Here is a 25229-nt window from a genome sequence, read left to right on the forward strand (position 1 = left end):
AAAAGAGCAGCATGAGGGAAAACGACAGTATGGGGCTTTGTGGCCTATCGATTCAGTTGCTCATACAAGAATCTGGGAGGGGGAAACCCCCGAAAGATTAGTCACTTCATTTTGTGTTGCAGAGCTCAATTCAGGTTAACAAAGCATTTGGTAACAAAGGAGATGGGAGAATGGCAGTATTCACTTGCTCTGGACTGAATAAACAAATGTGGGATTTGTGGGCTGACTAATGTCCTGGGATAAACCAGGCATTCAGCCAAATTCTAGGAGTTTTGATGAAAAGACCAGCAAGCCCACACTTTTCTTCTTGGAAAGTGCTCCATGGGAGTATTGATGTCCACAGGGCAGCCCGGGGCCTTCAGCTTGCCTTAAAGTTTCACCCCATATTCAGCCACAGGGAATTCTCAATGCCTCTGTAATCGAAGACCTAGATTAAGCGATAGAAGCTGGATTCCACCTTCTTGGGAAGTGTTAAATATGCCATTCATCTCCTTTTAGAAATGTGTTATCTCTGTCCCTTTTTAAATACTTCATTACCCTGAAAATATACAGGTAGGCCACTAAAATGTGACTCTGGTTCTATCTTTCCATTCTTTCATTAATTTCATTCGTTCAACGAATGAATGGTGCTCCAGGCACCATGTAAGTGTCTGTGGATAAAATGAATCAGACACAGTCCATACCCTTGGGAAGCCTCCAGACCAAACTTGAAATCTTTAAGAGCACTGGAAAAATAATAAAGCCCTATAATTTTATTTTTGGTTGGAGGCAAGTGTTAAAATCTGCAATGATTTTCATTGGGCAAGGCAAGAAGTCCTTCAGTCAAGGTCACAATATAAACTTGTAAGGATGTCAGAAATAAGAATAAGGGCTTGCCCTTTCTTTCTACCATGCCATTAGGACCATACAACCATGGTCTAGACGAAAGGTGATTTTATTACAAACTGCAGCTCTTAAGAGTTAAGTTTCACAGGTTCTTAAGTAACTCAGGAAGAACTTCCCGGCAGCAGCTGATACAATCTTCTTTAAATCTATAAATGTGGCTTATCTACCCAGATCAGAAACATATAGGGGCACTTGGGCGGCTCAGTCAGTTAAGTGTCTGCCTTCAGCTCGGGTCATGATCCCGGGGTCCTGGGACCCAGCCGGGCGTGGGGCTCCCTGCTCAGCAGGGAGTCTGCTTCTCCCTCTCCTTCTGCCCTTCCCCCGCTCTTGCACGCTCTCGCTCTCTCTCAAATAAATAAATAAGATCTTAAAAAAAAAAAAGAAACATATATGGTACATGCATGGAACGATTCAATGTGAACATAATATAAACTAGAGGAAGAAAGTTCATGGTAGCAACTGACAGAGAGCACTTTAAGGATCTCCACAAAAATCTCCAATCTTCCTCGAAATTTAGAGTCTTAAGTGGTATTTACCTACATCGGGACTTTCATACTTCCCTTATGAAGACCTAATCTTCAGGATTTATTAGCCCTCCCAGAGTGCCAGAGGAGGCTGCCAAATGGCAAATGCAGAGAATTAGTTTTAAGAGGCATTATATGTAACTGCATTTAGGAGGAAATTCAAGTAGATGAGCAAAGATTTTAAGCGGGCTCTTTCAGAAAACAAAAAACAAAAAAACAAACAACAACAAAAATCTGGCAAGGAATCAATACCAAGTTTAACATACTTCGGTTAGCCTTCTAAACATCATCCCGCAGAAATGTAGGTATTATAAAATCAAGGTTTGGAAAAGGAGCCTAGTTCCTGCTCACTCACTATGAAGGCGGGAGGGAGAGTTGAAAGGGAAAGCTGCGGACAAACTGGGAGAGAGCTCTTTCAGGTTTTAAAACTGGGGAAAGAGACCGGAGCCTGAGCCTGGGGCTGCCTGATGACCGGCAGCAGAAGCCACCCACAAAAACTCGGAGCAGCGGCTGGTCAGCGAGCGCCTGGAAGGAACGAGGCGCCGGGCACAGCCCACAAACCAGAGGAAGGCCTGCGCAGGAAGCGGAGCGCAGCATGCGGGGCCATGGAGTCCGGGGCAGGAGGAAGCCAGTCCATGTGGGGTTCAAGAAAACCAAGCAGGCAATCCAAGCACCAAAGTGTTTCCTGATGTCATTAACGCGGGACCACATCCTGATTTCAAACAGCAGGGAACCACGGATAGGGGTCGTATTTTTTCAGACGTGTCAGACATGACCAGACCCCTCTCTGAGCACTCCCCCCAGGGCACGCGCGGGAAACCACGGGGGTGAGCGACTTGACGGGCAGGGGCCGATGTCCCAGCAAAATGAGACAGGCGGCCTGACTTGACAAGTAGCAAGAAGGAGCATAAAGAGCTTCCCTAGACAGTGCCAGGGCGTTAGGTGCCAAAAGCCTGAGGTGGTTATTAGAAAAGGCTACCGCCCCTGATCGTCTGACTACGGCCAATTCATCCCCAGAAAACAGCCAGGGCAGAATCCGGCCAACGCAATCAGCGCTCCCTTGGGAAGCAGGCGCCCTTCACCGTTCACCGGGAGCGCTTGCTAACACCCCTGCCGCTCGCTAAGTGGCTAGACTGCGCAGTGACAGCAATTCCTGCCCTCAGTTAAGGAGAGATTGCCCGGGGGGCTTTTAACTTTGAATTGGATGTCCGCCACTCTGCTTCTTTTGGTTACCTCTCCGCTGGGACTTCTTTGGCAGCCAAGTTCTAGTGCAGTTCACTTCCACAGTCATCTGAGCGGTAGGGAGCAAGAAAAACTACCCAGGGCTCAGAACACCCCCGGCCCTATCCCTAATCCGCTGCAAGGCTTTTGGCTCAGCCAGATTACTTCTGTGTGTTCCCTTTTCCTTTAATTATAAAATCAGAAATATAAAACCTACTTCACATGCTTCTGAAGCCATAGGAGAGAACAGATGAGCAAAAGGTTACCGAAGGTGTATATTCATATATAAATACGTAAGTGTGTGCATACACACTTTTAATGTTTTCCATACAACTCTTTTAATGTTTTCCAATTGCATAAAAGAGAAGTGTCGATTGACCAAGTACCTGAGTAACTTAAGTGATAAAGACGATCTAGATATTTTGGAACAAAACCGCCACTCTTAGTTTTAGGGGAAAAAACAGTTGTCTAAATTCTTCAGACTATTTTTCTCTCCAAGTCTCGGTCATGGAATCTACAGAAGACTGGCTTTCCTGACGGCAGGAGGGCAGAAACAAAGTATTTTGAGGGAAAAGCAGGAAGAGCAACTGATTATTGTTTATGCCCGCCAATTTATGAAGCACTTTACAGATATTATTTCACTTTCTCTTCATTACAATTACAATCCCGTGACGTGTGTATTATTTAATAACATTAGACAGTATGCCTAAGTTTCTGAACAAATGCATTGTCTGAACTGATACTGAAATTCAAATCTGTCTGGCTTTGGGGCCCTCAGTCTTAACTGGAGCCACTCTAGCTCTGTGAAGGAAACTGGGCTTCTCTTTTTTCCCTGCTTGAGGCTTGGGCATTTTGCCTTGCCATTATAAGTTAGACCATGTGCTCTGGTTGGTCTGTGGGTCAGTCCCTCTGTGGCCCCTCATGTAGGAGCGGACAGTTACTGGAGGGTGACATGGGGGTGAGGTGTGAAAGAAGAGTTCCCAAAGAAGCAGACAAAGAAGGTTCATAAGTAAAGCACCTACAGGACCCAGTTTTGAGGGGCTGCATTTCTTGGGCAAGTGCCATAGAACAGGAAGAAATTTTCTTATATTCTCTGGTCATTCTATTTAGAGAAAAACTACTCTTCAGATGTGGCAATGAGCTATTTGGGAATTTTATTCCGTTAGGATTAATGTCTAAAAAGTTGTTATTTCCTATCCCCACCTGCTACCTCAGGTGGTTGCTTTGGAGTTAGATACATTCCAAATAGGCATTCAAATTTGGTCCTAAAAAGCAGTACTGACTCAGGAAAGGTGTCTAATATGCTTCACCAGAATGCTTTAACCCTAGAAGAATGTCAGAGCATATTAGCTTAGTTATTAGAAATTACCTAGAAACAGGGCGCCTGGGTGGCTCAGTCGTTAAGCATCTGCCTTCGGCTCAGGTCATGATCCCAGGGTCCTGGGATCGAGTCCCACATCGGGCTCCCTGCTTGGCAGGAAGCCTGCTTCTTCCTCTCCCACTCCCCCTGCTTGTGTTCCTGCTCTTGCTATCTCTCTCTCTGTCAAATAAATAAATAAAATCTTAAAAAAAAAAAATTACCTAGAAACACCAACTGGGAAGGTTTAAACAACAGCATTTTTAAAGCGGGAGTAATAATAATATGTGAATGGCTGACATTTGTTGAGCCCTTACACAATGGAAAGCATAGTGCTACTCCTCTTACGCAAGTTATTTCATTTGGATTTTGCAATATCCCTCTGAGGCAAGCACTGTTATGATTCTCATTTTCAAATGAGAAGGCAAAGTTTGTCATCAGTATTTCTCATTGTCAAAATGGCCACCAAAATGACAAAGGAGGGTAGAGTGGAGGCTAGAATCATGGAACATTTTCACATATCCACCCCTTCCTGCCTCCCCACTTCTCCAGTGTCCTCCCAAATATCTTCTTCCTTCACCCAAGGCAGTCCAAAAATCCATTCATTTGTCCTATTGCTTCACTAAAAGGGATTGCTGACTCAGTATATTCCATGAAATTATCTCTGCCTCCTCCCAAAACAGTAAAACCTTAAGAGAAGCAATTAAAGACATTTAACTTAAAAGGCCTTGAGAATGAACTCTGACTCCAAGAAAAGGGTACATGCAATTTATGCAAGGGATTGTGAAACCTAATAATCCAATGGAGAACGCTAACTGCCAGACTAGCCCCATAAATAGTCTTTTCCATGCAATTCAATGAAGGTATTCCACTGGAATTATACAAAAGAGAAGGCAAACAAGAGATTTTGTTGAGAAATGCAAGATCAGGAGAGGTAGGCCAATATGATGAGGAGCTTTGGTTGGTATGTGCCCTTTGGCCAGCTCCCTCACTCCTACAGCCTGCCCCCCTGGGAGATTTCCCACCAGCCTCAACCGTAGAGGCCCATGCCCTGGGGCAGTGAGGTTAGTACAGAAAGACATTGACAGGATGATAGTGACAAGCTAGTTGTTGATGAAATCCAAAATACACCCGACGGTTATACATCGACCAATTTAATATTTGTTCATCTAGTATCTAACCACGGAAAAGCTGGATCTCAAAATCCCCTTAAAGGGAAAAATTTAGGAGGAAGTTATATAGTAGGTCCTTGTTTCTTTGTCGTTGCTGTTGTTGTTATAAATTAGCTCTCTTTTGCAATATATTTTCTTTAGAATCATAAAATGATATAAGGAACCTTGTACAATTGAACTTGAGCTATATGAATCAGATTAAATAATAGTTATGATACATTTTAGCATGTGTAATGCAGTGTAGCGTTATAGGCTGCTCTGCTGGGTTCAGACTTGCTGCTTGGCTAATCACAAGTGCTAAGGGCTTCAGCTCAGCAGTTCTTGGGAGCATGAAGTTGCAACAGCGGTGAAAGAGTGTCTCTCTGATGCCTGAGACAAAGTTAAATCTCAGAAACAACTGCTTCTTTCTCACCAGTTCACCAGCATCCAGACTTTCCTTCTAAAACTTGTGAGGATAAATTACTTCTATCAGCATATAAATGAAAGCAAACACTCAGTTTCTCCTTTATACACAGTGGCTGCAATAAGACACATATACATAACAGTAGAGCTTGTGCAAAATTGGGCACAGAAAAAAAAATAAGGAAAAGAGAAGAAAAGAGAAGAGAAGAGAAGGGGGGGGAGAGGGGAGGGGAGAAGTTGAAGAGGAGGGGATGGGGGCTTCGGCAAGGACAGGAGATAAAAAGACTCTTTTCCCATCCAGTTTGTTTTCTGTCTATCAGTGTCATAAATTTACCTGCATAACTTGCATTTTACCTTTGTGATAACTCTGGAGGTAATCTGAATCCCCCTCATTTTCCTGAAAAAGAAACTGGTGCTCAAAATAGTAAAGTAGGCCACACTACTAAAACTGCCAACCCCATGTTGAAAAAGAAAAGCAAAGCTGGTGGCATCACAATTCCCGACTCCAAGTTCTATTGCAGAGCTGTAATCATCAAGACAGTATGGTATTGGCACAAAAACAGACACATAGATCAGTGGAACAGAACAGAGAGCCCAGAAATGGACCCTCAACTCTATGGTCAACTTATCTTCGACAAAGCAGGAAAGAATGTCCAATGGAAAAGACAGTTTCTTCAACAAATGGTATTGGGAAAATTGGACAGCCACATGCATAAGAATGAAACTGGACCATTTCCTTATACCACACACATAAAAATAGACTCAAAATGGATGAAACACCTCAATGTGAGACAGGAATCCATCAAAATCCTAGAGGAGAACACAGGCAGCAACCTCTTCCACCTCAGCCGCAGCAACTTCTTCCTAGAAACATCGCCAAAGGCAAGGGAAGCAAGGGCAAAAATGAACTTCATCAAGATAAAAAGCTTTTGCACAGCAAAGGAAACAGTCAACAAAACCAAAAGACAACCGACAGAATGGGAGAAGATATTTGCAAATGACATATCAGATAAAGGGTTAGTATTCCAAATCTATAAAGAACTTATCAAAGTCAACACCCGAAGAACCAATAATCCAATCAAGAAATGGGCAGAAGACATAAACAGACATTTCTGCAAAGAAGACATCCAAATAGCCAACAGACACATGAAAAAGTGCTCAACATTGCTCGGCATCAGGGAAATCCAAATCAAAACCTCAATGAGATACTTCACACCAGTCAGAATGGCTAAAATTAACAAGTCAGGAAATGACAGATGTTGGCGGGGATGTGGAGAAAGGAGAACCCTCCTACACTGTTGGTGGGAATGCAAGCTGGTGCAACCACTCTGGAAAACAGTATGGAGGTTCCTCAAAAAGTTGAAAATAGAGCTACCGTATGACCCAGCAATTGCACTACTGGGTATTTACCCCAAAGATACAAATGTAGGGATCCAAAGGGGTATGTGCACCCCAATGTTTATAGCAGCAATGTTCACAATAGCCAAACTGTGGAAAGAGCCAAGATGTCCATCGACAGATGAATGGATAAAGAAGAGGTGGTATATATACACAATGGAATATTATGCAGCCATCAAAAGGAATGAAATCTTGCCATTTGCAATGACGTGGATGGAACTGGAGGGTATTATGCTGAGCGAAATAAGCCAATCAGAGAAAGACATGTATCATATGACCTCACTGATATGAGGAATTCTTAATCTCAGGAAACAAACTGAGGGTTGCTGGAGTGGTGGGGGGTGGGAGGGATGGGGTGGCTGGGTGATGGACACTGGGGAGGGTATGTGCTATGGTGAGTGCTGTGAATTGTGTAAGACTGATGAATCACAGACCTGTACCTCTGAAACAAATAATACATTATATCTTTAAAAAAAGAAGAAGAAGAAGATAGTAGGAAGGGAAAAATGAAGGGGGGCAGAACTGGAGGGGGAGAGGAACCATGAGAGACTATGGACTCTGAGAAACAAACTGAGGGTTTTGGAGGGGAGGGGAGTGGGGGGGTGGGTTAGCCTGGTGATGGGTATTAAGGAGAGCACATATTGCATGGAGCACTGGGTGTTATATGCAAACAATGAATCATGGAATACTAGATCAAAAACTAATGATGTAAAAAAAAATAATGATGTAAGGTATGGTGACTAACATAATAAAATAAAATAAATAAATAAATAAATAAATAAATAAATAAATAAATAAATAAATACATAAAATAAAAAGTGTCAACCCCAGGATTCAATCCTAGGTCTCTAGGATTTTAAAAATACCCAGTCTCTTTCATTGTATCTCATTAGCCCTCTTCCCAAGAGAAGCCTCCTTTGATGTGTGCTTTCAATTCTGTAAGTGTAGATAACATATATCTGGTGCCAAGAAGACAGAAGTCTTTTTGGTGGTCAATATGACTGAACAAGAATGAGGTTTATTCTTCTCATCAAAATAGAGACTGGATGTAGGAGAAAGAAGAGGTAGATGTTAATCCTGTGATTTGGCTTTGACCTAAACATAGCAGATATATCCTAATCCCCCTTCCTAGACACCTTTATCACCTTGGACAGTGTATGGAGTGGAAAAATACATGGAACATTATACACATCTACTTGATAAATAGAATACAATAGTTTTACCTTTTAATTGAGCACAGATGTCTAGTTGAAACCTACGCACCAAATCCTCCTGCATTTTTCTTCCTCTTGCAGCAACTATCTATACGGAGTCAAGTCTCCTTGACAACCTTAGTGGTCCCTTGAGGGGGCAGGCCGTACAAGGGCTTTAACATCCTATGTGGGTTCAGATTCCAGGTCCATCATTGGTGTGGCCTTGGAAGAGCACATTATTTTACTTCTCTGATCTTTCTGTGGTTCCTCAATCCCTAAAATGGGGATAATAATATCTCATGGAGTTGCTACTAAAATTTTAAAAAATGGAAAAAAACTAAATTAAACAAGATGATATGCATAAAGTTCCTACCATGGTGCTTAAGACATAATAAGAGTCAGTACATTTTTCTCGAATTATTGCTCTGATCTAGCTCAATAAACTGTACTTTGAGGTTGCTCTAAGGTCTAGGGAGTCATTCTGATGGCTCCTATTTGCTACAGGGAAATTTATCTGGAAGAAAAGAAGCTGTCAAAGAAGCTGAGAACTTTCTCAAGAGAGCTGGGCTATTTAAGTTGTCCCAAATTTGTTTCCTTATGTTCTCAGCCCACGGCAAACAAAATTTCAACCTATTAAATATTTAATATTTAATATAGCCAATAAATTCATTTTAGGTCCAATTTGTGATACTACAATACAGTATTGTATTATTGTATGTATGTATAAAATATTGTTAAATGAATGTGCATGATGATTTATGAAGATTTTAAAGAGCTCGAACCACAATTTTGAGGAATTTACATCATGATAGACCTTTCTACTGTTGTATCTTCACTTTTATAACATATTGTTAAGTCTATATGGCTTATCTAACACCAAGATCTTTTTTTTAAAGATTTTATTTATTTATTTGTCTGAGAGAGAGCACAAGCAGGGGGAGTGGTGGGCAGAGGGAGAAGCAGGCTCCCTGCTGAGCAAGGAGCCGGAGGTGAGATCATGACCTGAGCTGAAGGCAGACCCTTAACCGACTGAGCCACCCAGGCATCCCCTAACACCAAGATCTTGGTAAAGAATACAACCTCCAAGAATAACTTGTGACTTTAAATGAACTAATTTTTGATCTGCACTATGACAAAGACCAGGGAATGTATTTTACTACTTCCTCCATCAAAACCACACCAACACCCAACAATTACCACTCCCCAAACCTATTCTACTTATTAAGCACTGACAGTTGAAAAAAAAATAATTGACTAACTTAATGAAGCTAAGTTATTTCTACATTTTTGAGACAGTTCTATGAATTACCATTAATAATAAATACTTGTGTCAAAAAGCAAGCTACAGAGGTTATAGCAGTGACTCAGTGAGACTACCAGAGGGTTCAAATCCCACCCCACCACTAATTTAGCAGTGGAGCTGAATGAATTAAACTCTCTAAGCCTCAATTTCTACACCTACAAAATCTAAACAAATTCAAAACAGTGTTTATGTCATTCAGTTAGGTTAGATATTTTGATTAGTGTTTTACCTAGAAACACTCAATACAGTAGCTAATACTATATGCTAGAATACAAACAATTCATTTTTCACTTTATAAATCTGCCCATGTTTCTTTCCCCCTTTTTAAAAATCTATATATTTTTCCTTTCACTCTTAACCCTACTATATTATTTGTTTTGTAAAACTCACTTAAATCCTTTGTGGAGGGAGATGAGGTATTAAGAAAAAAGCACACACAAATAAACAATATTTTTCTACTTCTTTCTTCAAAGAACAACTTTCTGAGCATTGAGTTTGTGAAATGTACGTGCAGTGGAGGATCATTTGGCACTTTCTACCTTGAATCCAGAGTAGTGTTCTCAGGAGAGGGTCAGGAGGGCTGTGTGAGGATCCTCATGAAACATAATCAGGCACATTTTGCCTTCAACCTCTTTTCCCAGCCAAGATAAAAAAAAAAAAATGTGGGTTCAACATTTCATGAGTCTAACTGACTCATCTGGCAGAAAAAGAAGTCCAGATGCCAGGAGGAATCGGAAGGGAAAAAACAAAAAAACTGGTGGAGGAAAAAGGTCCCGGAAGGAGGGGGAGGTAGGAGAAGCATGTCATATCTCATCAAGCTATAAAAAACCAATCTTGAGGATTAAAAAGGAGGAAGCACTGACCTTCACAAGTAAAAGCAGGGCCCTGGAAATAGAAGAATTCTTAAAGTATACTTCACACCAAAGAGTGTTAATAATCAAAGTGGTTTTTTAATGAATTACTATGCTGTAATTCAGTTATCTACAAGATAATAACAAAAAATCTGTGTGAGCCTTCATGGGAAAGCCAGGGGTAAAACCTCTAAAACATTCATGTTCAAATATACTAACAAATCCAAAGCTGTACTTTAATTAGACTATTGTGAAAAATAATCAGAGTATGGTTACACAAGTGTACACATATGTCCAAAATCATCAAATTATAAGCATTAATTATGTGCAGTTTTTGTATACCTATATTTCAATAAAGATTGAGGAAAAAAGAAAAACAATCAGAGAATTGTCTGATAATTTAATGATGTGAAATAACTAGTGTATTTTAATCTTTTTCTAAGTACCTTATAATCTTTAGCTAATTTGTTCCATAATAATTGCTGAGATAAATTCATTATTTCTTACAGCTCCCACCATTTATGTAAATGTCCAATGAAAATATTTAATCAACATAGTCCAAGCACCTTTAGATGTTTCATCTTTCTAGTTTTGACCTGAAATATATTATCTATGCCCAGAATACATAAACGGGACAATGGACAGCATACTCTTCCAGCTATTTAAGTCTTTATTATTCACCAAAGTATCTCTCAGATACTCTGTCTTCGACATTTTTACAGGGAAGATAAACAATGGAATGCTAAATGAGGTGTGAGTATCTAGAAAGTCCATGTCAAAGAAGAATTAAAAGGCAGGTTTTATGGGGTATATCGTACCATTTAGTTAGTTGAAAAATGTTTATTCAGCACCAAGTACATGGCACTCTGCTAAAAACGCAGAGTGAGAAACAAATAAGGCATGGTTTGTACTTGGAGCTCACCATTTGTTGGAAGCAAAATTCAGGCATGCAAAAAACAAAAACAAAAACAAAAACAAGTGCATGTCATAAAATCTATGATGAAAATATCAGCTATGAAAACACAGGGAAATTTTTCATAATTATTATGGTGACTCAACTTTTTTCCTGCTATAAAGTGAGGGAGCTGTCTTAGGTCCTGTATGTCTCTTCCAGCATTAATATTTTGTGATGCTATGTTTAGAACAATATTTATTTCACTATTTTTTAGCAGAGAGCTAGAAGAATTGTGTCTTTAATAAGTTAGGCACTTATGCCAGAGAGTGCAAAAAGCTTTTGAATAAATGCTTTGGGTCAATAGGACAGAGATTAGCAACTGGAGAAACAGAAAACCAATAACTAAAGAAAAGAAAATGTGTTTTAATCTGATTTCTCTCACTTGATCCTGCATTCCTAGAAAGGGTGTAATTATACTAACATCCTTTTTCTGGGGTTATTATTTTGTTTGATTAACAAATGTATTTGATAAAAAAAGTTTTTTAATCTGCCACCATCACATCCAGTTTACATAAAATAATCAGATGTGAAATCTCAGTCAACTAAAGAAAAGAATAAAAACGAAAACATCATGACATGTGTTCATTATAGCTGCCCTAGGCAAGGAACGAGAAAGTTCCACTTCTGCTCTTCCCTCCTCCTCTCCCCTTTGTATCACCTCTCTGTGATATGCATGCCTCGGAGAGAGCAAAGATTAAATAAGATAAAATTAAATGACACACGTAAAGCCTTCAATAAATAATAGCTCTCATGACCGTTGCTACGATTATTATCATTACTTATGCATTTTATTTTTCCTGCCATTCTTCACTCTCAAAGGTGGGCCCTACTTTTTTTAAAAAATTTATTAGGATTATTTATTTATTTGAGAGGGAGAATGAGAGAGAGCACGAGAGGGGGGAGGGTCAGAGGGAGAAGCAGACTCCCCGCTGAGCAGGGAGCCCGATGCGGGACTCGATCCCGGGACTCCAGGATCATGACCTGAGCCGAAGGCAGTCGCTTAACCAACTGAGCCACCCAGGTGCCCAAAGGTGGGCCCTACTTTTGTAAAGCCTCCCAAAATATGATATGTGTCATACTTGAGAGCACTTGAGAAGATTTGGGGATGCATACAGACAAATATGTGTGTGTGTGTGTGTGTATACATATATATAATTATATTTGTATTACTAGATGACTAATTTAGCCCAAATATGTACTAATTTGTACTTATTTGTACTAATATATGACTACTAAATTAAATATGTATATTGAATACATTAACATATATATTTTACATATTTAATTTATTTTATACTTATTTATATGTATTATATATTGTATCATTTATTATTTATATTTATTTTATATAATTAATTTGTTTTATTTATATATTTAATATATATTAAAAATATATGATATCTATTTAATTTAGTAGTCCTATAGTTATATTAAAGTATATTTGAAAATGTTATAGCTAGCACATCAACCTAGCGATTTAAAAGATATTACTATTAAACAGACTTAATTAAGTTAAATTGCAGTATATTTACAGAGAGCATCACAACACAGGTGGTATGGGACTATAGCAAAAATTATGAAGGTGGTCTGTGAACAACTGGAGTTTGGGAAACAATTAGCTAAAGCACCAACGACTGTGTTCACAGTCTAAGGGGTGGAGAAGTAGTGTCACAGTTTGAAAGAGGCAAATGTCTTACTTTCTAAATTATAAGTTCCTTGAGGGGAAATTCTTTCTCCACCCAGCTGAGTATATTAATATGTGCTTGGCAACTGAATGCTGCATAGATCTGAAGACAACTGAAGTTGTGTGTGTGTGTGTGTGTGTGTGTGTGTGTGTGTGGTGGGGTCAGGGTACAGCAGGGAGGGTGGGGTTAACTCTGAACTCACAGTGACAAATGAACCGGTCTCCACTCATTCATTTTATGTGTTGAAATCTACAAATACATTTCTATGCCATACCTTCCCAAAGAGCATTTGTGCACTTCCTGCTCTTTAAAGACAGAAATAACAACGATCTGGGTTACTGAGCTCTGTCAATAGCAAAATTTTCCACTGAGTATTATAATTATTCATTTATAAGTGCCTGAAGGTAGAAAACATCGAATTCACTATTATATTTCTAGAGCCCACGTCAATGCCTGACACATTATAGGTTTTCAGTAAATATGTGTTGAATGAATGAATTTATAAATGAAGGCTTCGGTCCCTAGAGAGTTGGCAGGAGAAGGGCTTTGGGAGAGGAAATAGGAAAGAGAACTTTCGAGACCCAAAATCAAGCCATTTATTTCATGGCCTCTTGTGCCTTCCAGGTCCAGCAAGGAGCCAGCCAAGCAGTGATTCCACCTGTAGAACCTGCTGGGCAAGGCCAGTCAGCAAGTGAGGTGAGTCCCACCACTCAGGTGTCAAACACAGTCAGCTTGGCTCATAGATTCCCAGAAGTACAGTGTGACTGCTCTCTCTACATCCAAATCTGCCCCGGTAAACTCGATCTAATTAACCACCGTGGAATTTGGCCAGTACACTGAGATTATGGTATGTTGAGAAATTTGAACTTTAACCACACATAAATAAAAGCACAAGGATCAGGGCCACTCCCTCTTACTTCTGGATGATTTTTGAAAAAAAAAAAATTTTTTTTCAAAAAGAAAACAGTTGCTTAGGAGTCTGTGAGTTTTCTTTTTTTGTTTGTTTTTAAAAGATTTTATTTATTTATTTTAGAGAGAGAGTGTGTGTGAGCAGCGGGGAGGGTCAGAGGGAGAAGGAGAGAGAGAATCTCTAGCAGCTCCCCACTGAGCACGGAGCCCAACTCAGGGCTTGATCTCACGACCCCGAGATCATGACCTGAGCTGAAATCAAGAGCCGGACACTTAACCGACAGAGTCACCACACAGGCACCCCAAGAGTCTGTGAGTTTTCAACAAGAGGGAAATGTAAGTCAAATTGATTCAATGTTTTAATGTAAACTCTTCCAAATGTCTTTAAAATAATTAAAATCTATTGAATAATAATATCTGGAATCTAAATAAAAAGCAGCACCCTTTATTAATCCTCGAAAAAATTGTTAGATGCAGAGAAAGATAGAAAATAAGTAAGATACAGTCCTTGGTGTTGCCTTTTTCAGTCAGATTTCCACTGAAGTAGTTCAAAGCTCTAAGAAAATGTTCTCCTTTGTCCCTCAGTAATAGATGCAGAAAGGTTAAGTCTTTCAAGTTTACAATAGAAGGTCACCATGCACATTATCACATGTCCATGCAGTAGAATTAAACAGATTTTAATGTTCCTTTTTCAGCAAATTTTCCTGGCAAAGAAAAATTGTCTCAGGGTTATGCTTGTCTGGCATTCTCAAGCTTTCTGGGTGCAGCTGGGCAAAGTACTCTCCATAAACAAACTCGAGGTTGATCAGAGTTTTCTTCACTTTAAAAACTGGTTTACAGTAGGAACCCAACAGCTTGACAATTTCCACAGTGCATTACACTTTTGTCCACCGTAGTGACAAATCTTCAGGATCACACCTTGTGAAGAAGTTCAGATACACGTGTAAGAATTATTCTCCTCACCATCTCAGCACTGACTGATTGCCTTTAATTTTCTCTCATTTCCTTTCCCCCGAATATAGCCCTTCTTTCTTGCATTGAAGGATACCACTTTGCAACATGCCTTCTTATCTTTTTTTTTTAAAGATTTTATTTATTTATTTGACAGAGAGAGACACAGTGAGGGAGGGAACATGAGCAGGGGGAGTGGGAGAGGGAGAAGCAGGCTTCCCGCGGAGCAGGGAGCCCGACACGGGGCTCGATCCCAGGACCCCGAGATCATGAGCCGAAGGCAGACGCTTAACGACTGAGCCACCCAGGCACCCCCTTATCTCTTTTTTATCTCCTATACCATCAACGTCTCTGGTACAGTTGTTTTCTGTTTTCATGGCTATTTCTGCCTTGACAGACAGTTACTTAAGCCGGGGGAGGGGGGGGGGCGGGTATAAAACCACAGGACTGACTAGAAACATCACAGCAAGCAAAGCTGATCTTACCGGCAGTGAGAAATGATAGAGACAATGCTGGATTGAAATCAGAAAATCTAGGGATCGGTGCTGGCACCAAGGATTACCTGGTGGTCTTGGAATTCAGGGAACCTCTTGAGTAGTTCAGTTTCCTCCTCTACCTAAGGAGTATGCTCATGGCCCTGTGTGCTTGACAGAAATGACAATTAAAATGAATCAGACCGCAGGAGTTTTAGGTTGCATTAATTTATAAATTGTACGTCTCTGTATCCCATGAGATGTGGTGGTTGATGATGTTAGGAGGAGGCACTCACGCACACCAACTGCCCCCAGCCCTCTGTCTACTCTTGCCAGGACTGGACTAACTCAGGGAAATTGTGGAGTTCATTCCTCTGGGTACAAGGAATTCATACCCATGAACAATCCTACCATCTTTAGTAGACGCTGCCCAGTTGGTTGGCTTCATCAAGCTCCTCCCAAGCCTGCTTTATGAACTTGCTACTGGCCATGATCTCCTTTCAACCTGTAAGCACTGTCCACACCCCCAGCTGCGGTCTGGCTGTTTGTGAGCATCTGGACTAGACCAGAACTGAGCAGGGTGATGGCTCTGGTATTAGACTGGCATGGGTTCAGACAGTGGCACTATTATGAAGTAGCTGTGACACCTGAAACTTGTTATTTAATTTCTCTGAGACTCCATTTCCCAATTTGTATAGAGAAGACCCTAATAGTTACACTGCAAAGGGTTGGAACAAATAAAAAGCAATAAGGCTTTATTATAGCCCAAGAGCTAAAAGTAATAGACATCGCAAATATGGATATTTAGAATTCTCCAGATATTTGAGCTACAGTCTTTTAAAAATAAAAGATCTTATTTATTTATTTGACAGAGACAGAGATAGCAAGAGCAGGAACACAAGCAGGGGGAGTGGCAGAGGGAGAAGCAGGCTTCCCGCCGAGCAGGGAGCCCGATGCTATGCGGGGCTCGATCCCAGGACCCTGGGACATTGAGCCAAAGGCAGACACTTAACGACTGAGCCATCCAGGCCCCCTAAAAATAGAAGATTTTAAAGAGAGGCAGCCGTGGGGCACCTGGGTGGCTCAGTCAGTTAAGCATCTGACTCTTGATTTCGGCTCTGGTTATGATGATGCCTTTTCAGTCAGATTTCCACACTCAGTGGGGAGTCTGCTTAAGATTCTCTCTCCCTCTCCTTCTCCTCCCTGCTCCCACTCTGCTCTCTCTAAAACAGATAAATAAATCTTCAAATAAATAAATAAAGAGGCAGCTGTGCAATCAAAATAAGAGACACTTAATGCTTTTTTGAGCTCATAGCTCCTCGTTAGATTATCAAATCTGCACTGGTACAACAAAGCCTAATAAGTACTTAACTATTTTTAAATAAATAAATAACTGAATGAATGAATGAGTGAGTGAATGAATGAATAAATGAATGAATGAATCCCACTGAAGCTGTTTGGAGAAATGTGGAATTCCACATATGTCCTCTAGGTGGCGAACTGATACCTCCTACCCTGTGTTGCATTTCCTGTGTCCTCCACAATTGACAGGAAAACTACTAAAGAAATCTGTCACTTTATGTCTGTCATAGTCTAGAAGTAAGAAACCATTAATGTCTTTTCTACCAAAGTTATCTATTTTTATGACTGTATGCTTCTTGTCAAAAGAAACTGTTTATAGAAAGTCATTAAGAAATATGATTGTGTAAGTACTATACAGAGTTGTCCAAGAGACTTTTCAGAGCACTTCTGCAAGCTTGAGGACTTTCCATTTCATGGTGTACTGAGCAAAACATTGTTTCGCCCAAAGCTCATTATTATTTTCCTAGGATGTTCATTCTCTTCTAAATACGGGAAAAAATAAAGGTAATTCTACTAACAATGACTTTTTATAAAAACTAAGTCTCAACTACATTTTTTTTCTTCTAGATTCACCGTGACAGTGACAGATAAAATTGAATAAAATCTGAATGCATTATCCTGTCAGTTGACTAGAGAAGAACAATCCAAGGAGATAAATTAATCCAAATGCATTGCTTTAATTTTCCTTCAAGCCAGGATATGAGATCCCTGAATGATTTAAATAATGCCCCCCAATCTCCATTTCCCTTTTGTGATGACATAGTCTATATTTTCTTATACAGGAAACATGACTCAAAAATATCTTGGAGTGCCATGAGAGCTGAAGGACAAAGCTAAACTCCATCTACAAGCACACCAAACAGGAACAACAAGAATTGAAGATTCCTGTCCTGATTCCAAAAGCGAGGGGAGGAGGTACGTAAAAAGAACAATGACATGTTATAGCCCAAGAGCTAAAATTAAATGCATGTAAATAATTCTTGTTGAAACTAGAAGCCAGTGTAGATTAGGCAAACCAGGTAGAGAGTTCTTTCTTGCCAAAACATGCCAGGCTAAGAGTCACTTAGCATTGAGACATGGCTACTGACAGAAGTGAGGTTAATACTGGACAATCGCGGGGGATTCTGAACTCACAGGGCAGTTCTCAAAAGATAGTATGTACCTAAAGCCCAAAGATTCTGTTTTATCCTATCCAGAAAGCTGGAAATCAGTTGTCGGGGATACCGGAATCTGAATGAGAATTTCCAGCATACCTGCAAATATTTCTCTAACACCCATTTCTTAAGCAACCACTGTGGGCCAGGCCCTTGAATAATACAAAGATGAATAAGGCATGGTCCCTGCCCTCAGACACGTACACACATAATTATATGAGATTAATCAAGGGAGAGGGAGAGAGAAAAAGGAGCTAAGGTCAAATGGGTATGTTGATGCGAGAGTGTGGATGATCCCATCCCACAGTTGGGTTCCTGGCAACTTGTCTGACCAGAATCCAGCCATAACAGTAGTTTCTGCTGAATGTCGAATTGACCCTATACTGCTGGGTCTCTGATGCAGCTAAAGCCATGGAAATAGACCTGGAAAGGGAGGTATAAGCACCTAAAATACCTTTTCAATGGCATTTTGGGCTTGTTTCATTAGGTCATTCCCAAAAGTATGCAAGAAGCCAGAGGAGTTACAGAAGAAAACACCCTCCATTAAATCAACGTATTACTCCTAACTTTGTCATGAGCATGCAACCCCAAACCTTCCTAAGTAAACTAATTTAACCAGCTAAATAATATTTAATAGAGAAGTATAAATAAACCATAGACTCTCTCATATAGCAATTTTAAGAGAATGATGTAGCTCTAGGAGAGAAACATTTCCATACATATAGAAGTGAAAGAAAACAGCTAGGAGGAAAGAATTTAGGCTATAAACTTGCCTTGGTATTGGATACAATTTAAAGACTTTTTCTAAAGGTTAAGTAAAAGCAGAAAATGGCACAAATATGTTAATAAAGTATGAGATATGATGCACTCTTTATCTATCACTATTATGTCATACCTCCAGAATTATGATTTAAAGTGGATTTTTAATTTAAAATTTTGGGGGTGTTTGGATTGTTATTTCACCTACAAAAAACACATTTTATCTTGAAGTGCAGGGTGTGAAGATTTTTAATATTTTCCCTAAATATTATTAGGTTGTTTTGGGCCCTTTCTCTGTAGCTACTTTTGCAAGCTAACACATGTTTAAAGCCCTCAATCCAATTAGCCCATGCACACTCTAATTTCAGTGCAAAGAGATAAAAGTACATTTTGACCCAACTTCTATTATTAAGTTGATATCCTATCCCCATACCAGCTGCCCAAGGCAGATCTGTTGTTATTTGTCTTTACTTTTCATTACAAGGAAAAAAAAAAAAAGAAAAAAGGAGAAGAGGGAAAGGGGGCTTAATAAAAGAAAGGGACTGACCACCCCTTCCAATAGCAGAAACTGAAAGTTTCCTGTTAACTGTAGCCCTTACATTTATAGTAAGTCAACAACCCAGGCCCTGTGGCTTCTGCTTTATTGTGATTGTATAATTTTCTCCCTCGGTGAAAAATTCTCTTTAGGTAAGCTCTCTACAATGACTCAAGACCCTCAGATGTGATAGCCTTGTCTACTTCTAGGGAAATTTAGAAATACAAAAAGCCAGAATCTTCCTTCTGTAAGTCAAACGCACCTCTAGAAATAAGGCAGAATTGCCACCAAAAGAAAGTCAGTGTCATACGCAGAGGATGTGGGGCACAACCCAACAGCTCAAATCAGCCAGTGACCTTTTACCAAGGCAAATACACAGAGAAGCACCACTATATTGGTGCCAATTTACTCAAGTAGAACAGGTGTATCCACCCTCTCCTGGTGCCACAGCCCAAGCTAGACACACCCAGACTCTCCCACTCACAGGGCCACCAGGGCTGGTCTCAATTCAAGTCAGTGGAAGCTTACTGCCATGGGGATAGGTGAGATCTGTGTTTGATGCCAATCAACATAGGCGTGATTACCCAATAAGGAAAATAAAGAAGTAAAGCAAACAGATGCGCCCATGTCTGCACAATTCTTTTAAAAAGGGCTTGAAGTACAAAACCTAAGCCTAAGAGAGAATGGTATTAGCTCAATTAGTATGAAATAAGCACCAACCCTCTCTAAAACAATTTTCTAATTCCAGCAGAAGAATCTTCAATGGTGAACCAGCAAAACCCAGTTTCAGCTGCCCTCCACAGCACTTATTGGTTTACTGTAAATACATAAGCTAGACTAAATAACCACCACCACCAACAACAAAAAAACCCTAAAAGAAATTAAAGTAATAATGCTAGAATGATGATAATAATAATTACAGGTCTCCTGGCTTTTTCCTTACCCTTTCCTTTCTCCTACATTGGCCAGCTTGGGCCTTCTCTCCAATCATCCCCATAGGAAGGCGCCCACCCACCCCCTCTGTCTGCCTAGAGCATGAATCCAAGGCCAGAGCTCAGGACTGCAGACTGGGTTGGGGCCTTCTCTGCCTCAGGGGCATGGGAGCTGGGGAAGGGGCTTTTAAGAGATAACAAAAGGAACAAACAATGAAGTCTCTGGCAGTTGCCACCTACTCAGATCGTATAAGGCTGCAAGGTTTTGATGATCTAGATTCATTAGGAATGTCTCCTTGCCAGCCAGTCAGGGCCAAGACCCCCAGCCTGCAGAGGGCAGAGGCCCTCCCAGTCCCCAGGCTGCCACCAGCCCAGGGGCCCTTGTCTTACAGAGGCCCAGGTCTGAGGCTGCAGAAATCTGGGGCAGCCACCATAAGAGGCCCCTTTCAGGGGCCAGAATTCCTTTACCAGCATGGATTCAGGACGGGACTACATAACCAAAGCAGTTGCGGTGTTTGTTTTGGTTTTGGTTTTTTTTACAGCTTTTTTCCCAAAAATGATTTGCAGTTATATGTGCAGCACTTTGCCGTGATATGTGTGCTCTACAATAAAAAACAAATCTAATTTTTTAAAAAGCAGGCCAGTTTGCTATAGTTAGCTACTTAACTTCATCTTCATAACAACCTCATGAAGTAGGTTTTTTATCCCCATTTTACAGATAATGAAGCTATATAAATCTAAAATAAGTATCTTCTCCCAAAATACCCAGCTAGAGTGAAAGAGCCATCATCAAGCTCCAAATGAATTTTTTCCATGTACCAGGGGTCAGCAAACTAGGACCCTTGTGTCCTATCTGTCCCGCTGACTGTCTTTGCAAATAAAGTTGCATCGGCGTTCAGACATTCTCATTCATTTCTGTATTATCTGTGGCAGCTTTGGTGCTATGGACAGCAGAGCTGAAGAGCCCCGTGAAAGAAACCATATGGGCTCACAGAAGCTAAACAATTTCCTATCAGGCCCTTTAGAGAAAAACTTTGTCAACCTCTGCTCTTCAATGTGCCATTAAGAATTTTTAGAAGGTTGAGTATAAAGAATATTTTCAGAGAATTAGGAAATTCTAACAAGTAGGAGTTTGCCGCAATCAATTTCTTTGTGAACAGCTACCCTAGGACATTCTACCCACACGTAGAGCTTTCTTCCAGTCCCTCAAACCTCAGGGAAAGAGTGTTTTAGAAAACAAGGATCTAAATTTCACAGGCCAACTCATTCAAGCCCTCCCCAGTTCTACCTCCAGCTTCTCCTTGCCTCAGCTTCTCACAGGACAGCTCCAGCTTCTCCCTAAGAGAAAAGGAGAGAGATGAACACAGTGAAAAAGTGTTGCTATAGCTTCATGGAACTTCCATTCCATTTTCAGACTCTGCTCCCATGTCAGAGGTAAAATTTGAAGGAAACATGACAAATATCAGGGCTTACTTGGTTTAGGCTTGTCAGACTGATGAAAGCCTGAGTGGATAAATTTATAGACTAGAATAATATAATTTTAATATGGAAGGCACATCAGATAATAACCAATTGAGATGATTCAGTTTATCAAAAAAACAAAAAACAAAAAACAAGAACCCAGCAAAGCTGGGTGACTGACTTCTCCCAGGTTAGCAACAGAGAAGAGGCTTCTCATCCATTCTACCACATACTCAGCAGAATCCGGTTTAAGGCTACAACTATATCCTATTCACCAGCTTCCATATATACATTAATGTCATGTCCTTTCTCAAGGCCACACCTTTGGTGGAAAGAGCACCTTTGGGGAATCAAGCCGGTTCAGGTTCAAACCCTGTTTTGGTCCCTTACTACTTGTGCAAACTTAGGAAAGTCAGTAAACCAGTGGAAGCCTCAGTTTTATAGAAGTAAAACATAGTTAACTGTTCCCTGCATGGAAAGAAGAGAAAATGAAACATTCAGTGCCGAACAAAGTACCCCTAGCATGTTGTAGGCACTTTCTCAATACATGGCAAACACTAGTATTGCTCTTAAGGGACAAGTAAAACTGCATCACCTTAGTCTTTTATTAGGCCAAGGTCAGTGGGTATTAACAGTTGGACAAAGAAGCATCTCCCGGTTCAGGGATAGATGATAACCAGATGGCCACATATTATAGAGGTATTTCCACTCTGAGGGAAATTTAGAATTTTAACCTGAGAAAGCTAAATGTTAATTTTCTAATCAAGTCCTGTACCAGTTGCATATAATTGTTATTATATATTATGATTTATGGACAGCCTTGTTTTTAATTATGAGGTTTTTATTGGAGAGACAGGTTTCGGGGTGAGTCTGCCATAGGACTTGCCAGCACTTGTTAAAAGTTTTTATAGTGTGACTCATTTACGTGTGTGTGTGTGTGTGTGTGTGTTTAGGAGTGCTATTATTTTTTTTTTTTTTAAAGATTTTATTTATTTATTTGAGAGAGAGAATGAGAGAGAGAGAGCACATGAGAGGGGGGAGGGTCAGAGGGAGAAGCAGGCTCCCTGCCGAGCAGGGAGCCCGATGCGGGACTCGATCCCGGGACTCCAGGATCATGACCTGAGCCGAAGGCAGTCGCTTAATCAACTGAGCCACCCAGGCGCCCCAGGAGTGCTATTATTAAACGTTCCTGGCATATAGTGAAAAATTTGTGATTCAAATTTGTCCATATATTTACCTCCCCACCATCTACACTATCCTTTCACGTAACTCACCCCTCCCCCATCCATCAAGGCTAGCTTCAGATTATTTTCAAGGTTTTCTACAGATAAACTCACTTGGAATGGTCCTTGGCTAATTCCCTTTAGCTCTCTCTCTGCATGTGAAATAGAAGAAAACACTGCTCAAAAGCAAAAATCTTACAGGTAATGTGGTGGATGGAAAAACTAGAGGAAATTAAAAAAGCATGAATGCCATTTCTTTATGCCCAATATTTTTCATTTTTTAAAAGGTTTTTTATTTACTTATTTGAGAGAGAGGGAGAGAGAGAGAGAGAGACAGCATGAGCAGGGGTGAGGGGCAGAGGGAGAAGCAGACTCCCCACTGAGCAGGGAGTCTGGTCGGGACTCCATCCCAGGACCCGGGATCATGACCTGAGCCGAAGGTAGATGCTTAACCAACTGAGCCACCCAGGCGCCCCTTAATGTTTTTAATTTTGTAGAAAGAGTACCTGCAGGAAAAATCAACTTCACATTGACTAAGTCCATGAGAGGTTCTGATAGATCAGTGCTATAAATTGCCTACAAAGGAAAAGAGAGGGAACATGAGTACACAAAGCCCATAGAAGAATAAAGATATTTCCATAAGTAGAAAAATGAAAACAAAACAGAATGGATAGCATTGATTCAACTCCCATGGTGATTCAATAATACCAACAGCCAAACCTTTGTTAGATGTGTGCACTACATGAGTACTATGAAGCCAACATATGAAGCCTGGCACAGGGCATTGGGGAAAGGTGTAGCTGATAACATTTTGCAGATGGAGGAGTTTTCTTTTGCGCTATTGACTTTAAGTTTCCAACTGTTCCATTAATTAAAAGTATGAAAGAGTAAGAGGAATAAAGGGAATGAGCGAAAGAGAGAGGGTAGGGAGGAAAGAATCGGGAAATGAGAAAGAAAAAGTGTCCAGTGCTAGATATCACAGTGCCACAGAACCACAAACACTTGGGGCCCAGGCCCAGTAGTGGTAACTTGGCCCTACCTCCGCCGAACCACTTCTGGAAATGAGTCCCGTAGACTGTGTTCTATATTGCTGAATAACAGATTAATTCTCCCAACCCAATATCCAAAAATGAAGAGTTTAAAATGCCTGTGGTCAAGGTTCTGGAGATGGCTTTGCTGCGTCTTCAGCTTCATAGTCTCCCACAAGGCTGCAGGCAAGGTGTCCATCAAAGCTGGGTCTCATCTGAGGGCTCACCTAGGGAAGGATCTGGGTCCCAACCAACCACACGGAATTGTTGGCGGGATTCATTTCCTTTTGGGATGTTGAACTGAGGGCTTCAGTTCCCTGCTGTGCTTGGGTCACCCTTCCTATGGCAGCTTGCTTCATCAAAATCAGTGCAAGAGAGAGAGACTTCTAGCAAGACAGAAGTCACAATCTTTTACAAACTAAGCAGGGAGGTGACACCTCCTCTAAGTTGCCATATTCTATTGGGTTAGAAAACAGTTTCTCAAGTGGAGGGGATTACACAGGCATGAATACTAGATGGTGAGATAATCAGGGGCTGTTTTAGAGGCTGCCTACCACAACTTGGCAATCTAGTCTCCGTTTCTTTGCTAACTTTTTTCTGTCTCATCTCTATTCAGATTACCACAAAATTCCAAAATAGGTCTAAATAGACAAAAGTTTACTTTTAGGTCTAAGTTTGCACTCCTTAGATGAGTTAGTAGTATAGCAGAAGCAATAAGATAAGTGGGTTAATAAGAAGGCATGAGTACCAGGCCCAGTTCTGGAAATTTACCAGCTATAAGATTTTATCCATGAGCCTGACTTCCTCATCTTTGAAATGGGGATAGTTATGTTTTCTCTATTTTACCTCACATAACAATTATGAGGACCAAGGAATATCATGTGTGGCAGTGTTTTCCAAAACACAGTAATATAGTGCTGGAGGTACTTCCGATGACTATAGGTGGTATATGGACTACAGGTGGAACTTTTTGAAGTATTTGTTTTTAGAGTGCATTAAAAAAATAAAACTTGCACAACAAATCCCTGATCTTAGAGCTAATGTTGCTCAAATGAGACTTAAATGAAGTTGGAAAAAAGGTGAGTCAATCTGATGAAAACTATTAAGAGAGTAATGATAGATGGTCTGAGAATGGGGCAAACATTATGATGGTGATACACAAACGATGGCATAAAATGTAAAATGCTCCACAAATACATCCAGTCTTGTTCATTAACTCACACTCCATGACTCCGATTTAAGAAGGAAACTAGATACATTCTTTGCTACCAACAGAGCAAACCTAACTACAATGGTGAAAGAGATGGCCACTTGAAAATCCAGTCCTAAATGTTTTGCCCACAAAGAATTCTTCCCCTAGTATTCCTTTTCCTGTGTCTCATTTATCATTTTATTGTTTCAAGTGCCCCCACAGAGTGCCTTGAACATATTAATCAAGCTTTGAAAGTTTACTGACTTGATTGTATTTTTTTATTTCATTTATTTATTTTTATTTA

At 40.4% G+C, this 25229-nt stretch overlaps 2 long non-coding RNA genes across 2 annotated transcripts; one reads left to right on the top strand and one right to left on the bottom strand.

Annotated features, from left to right (window-relative positions):
- Positions 1-8405: 8405 nt before the first annotated feature.
- On the bottom strand, positions 8406-23820 carry LOC118018065. The gene is made up of 3 exons (XR_004681314.1): positions 23212-23820; positions 21310-21359; positions 8406-8427 (listed from the first exon to the last, which is right to left on the bottom strand). It is a non-coding gene; the product is annotated as an uncharacterized LOC118018065 (long non-coding RNA).
- Positions 14090-20693, top strand: LOC118018064. The gene is made up of 3 exons (XR_004681313.1): positions 14090-14191; positions 17424-17556; positions 19838-20693. It is a non-coding gene; the product is annotated as an uncharacterized LOC118018064 (long non-coding RNA).
- Positions 23821-25229: the final 1409 nt, after the last annotated feature.

The sequence above is a fragment of the Mirounga leonina genome, unplaced genomic scaffold (genome assembly GCF_011800145.1).
Source record: "Mirounga leonina isolate KUSES-001 unplaced genomic scaffold, KU_Mleo_1.0 Mir_170, whole genome shotgun sequence".
NCBI classification, from domain to species: domain Eukaryota; kingdom Metazoa; phylum Chordata; class Mammalia; order Carnivora; family Phocidae; genus Mirounga; species Mirounga leonina.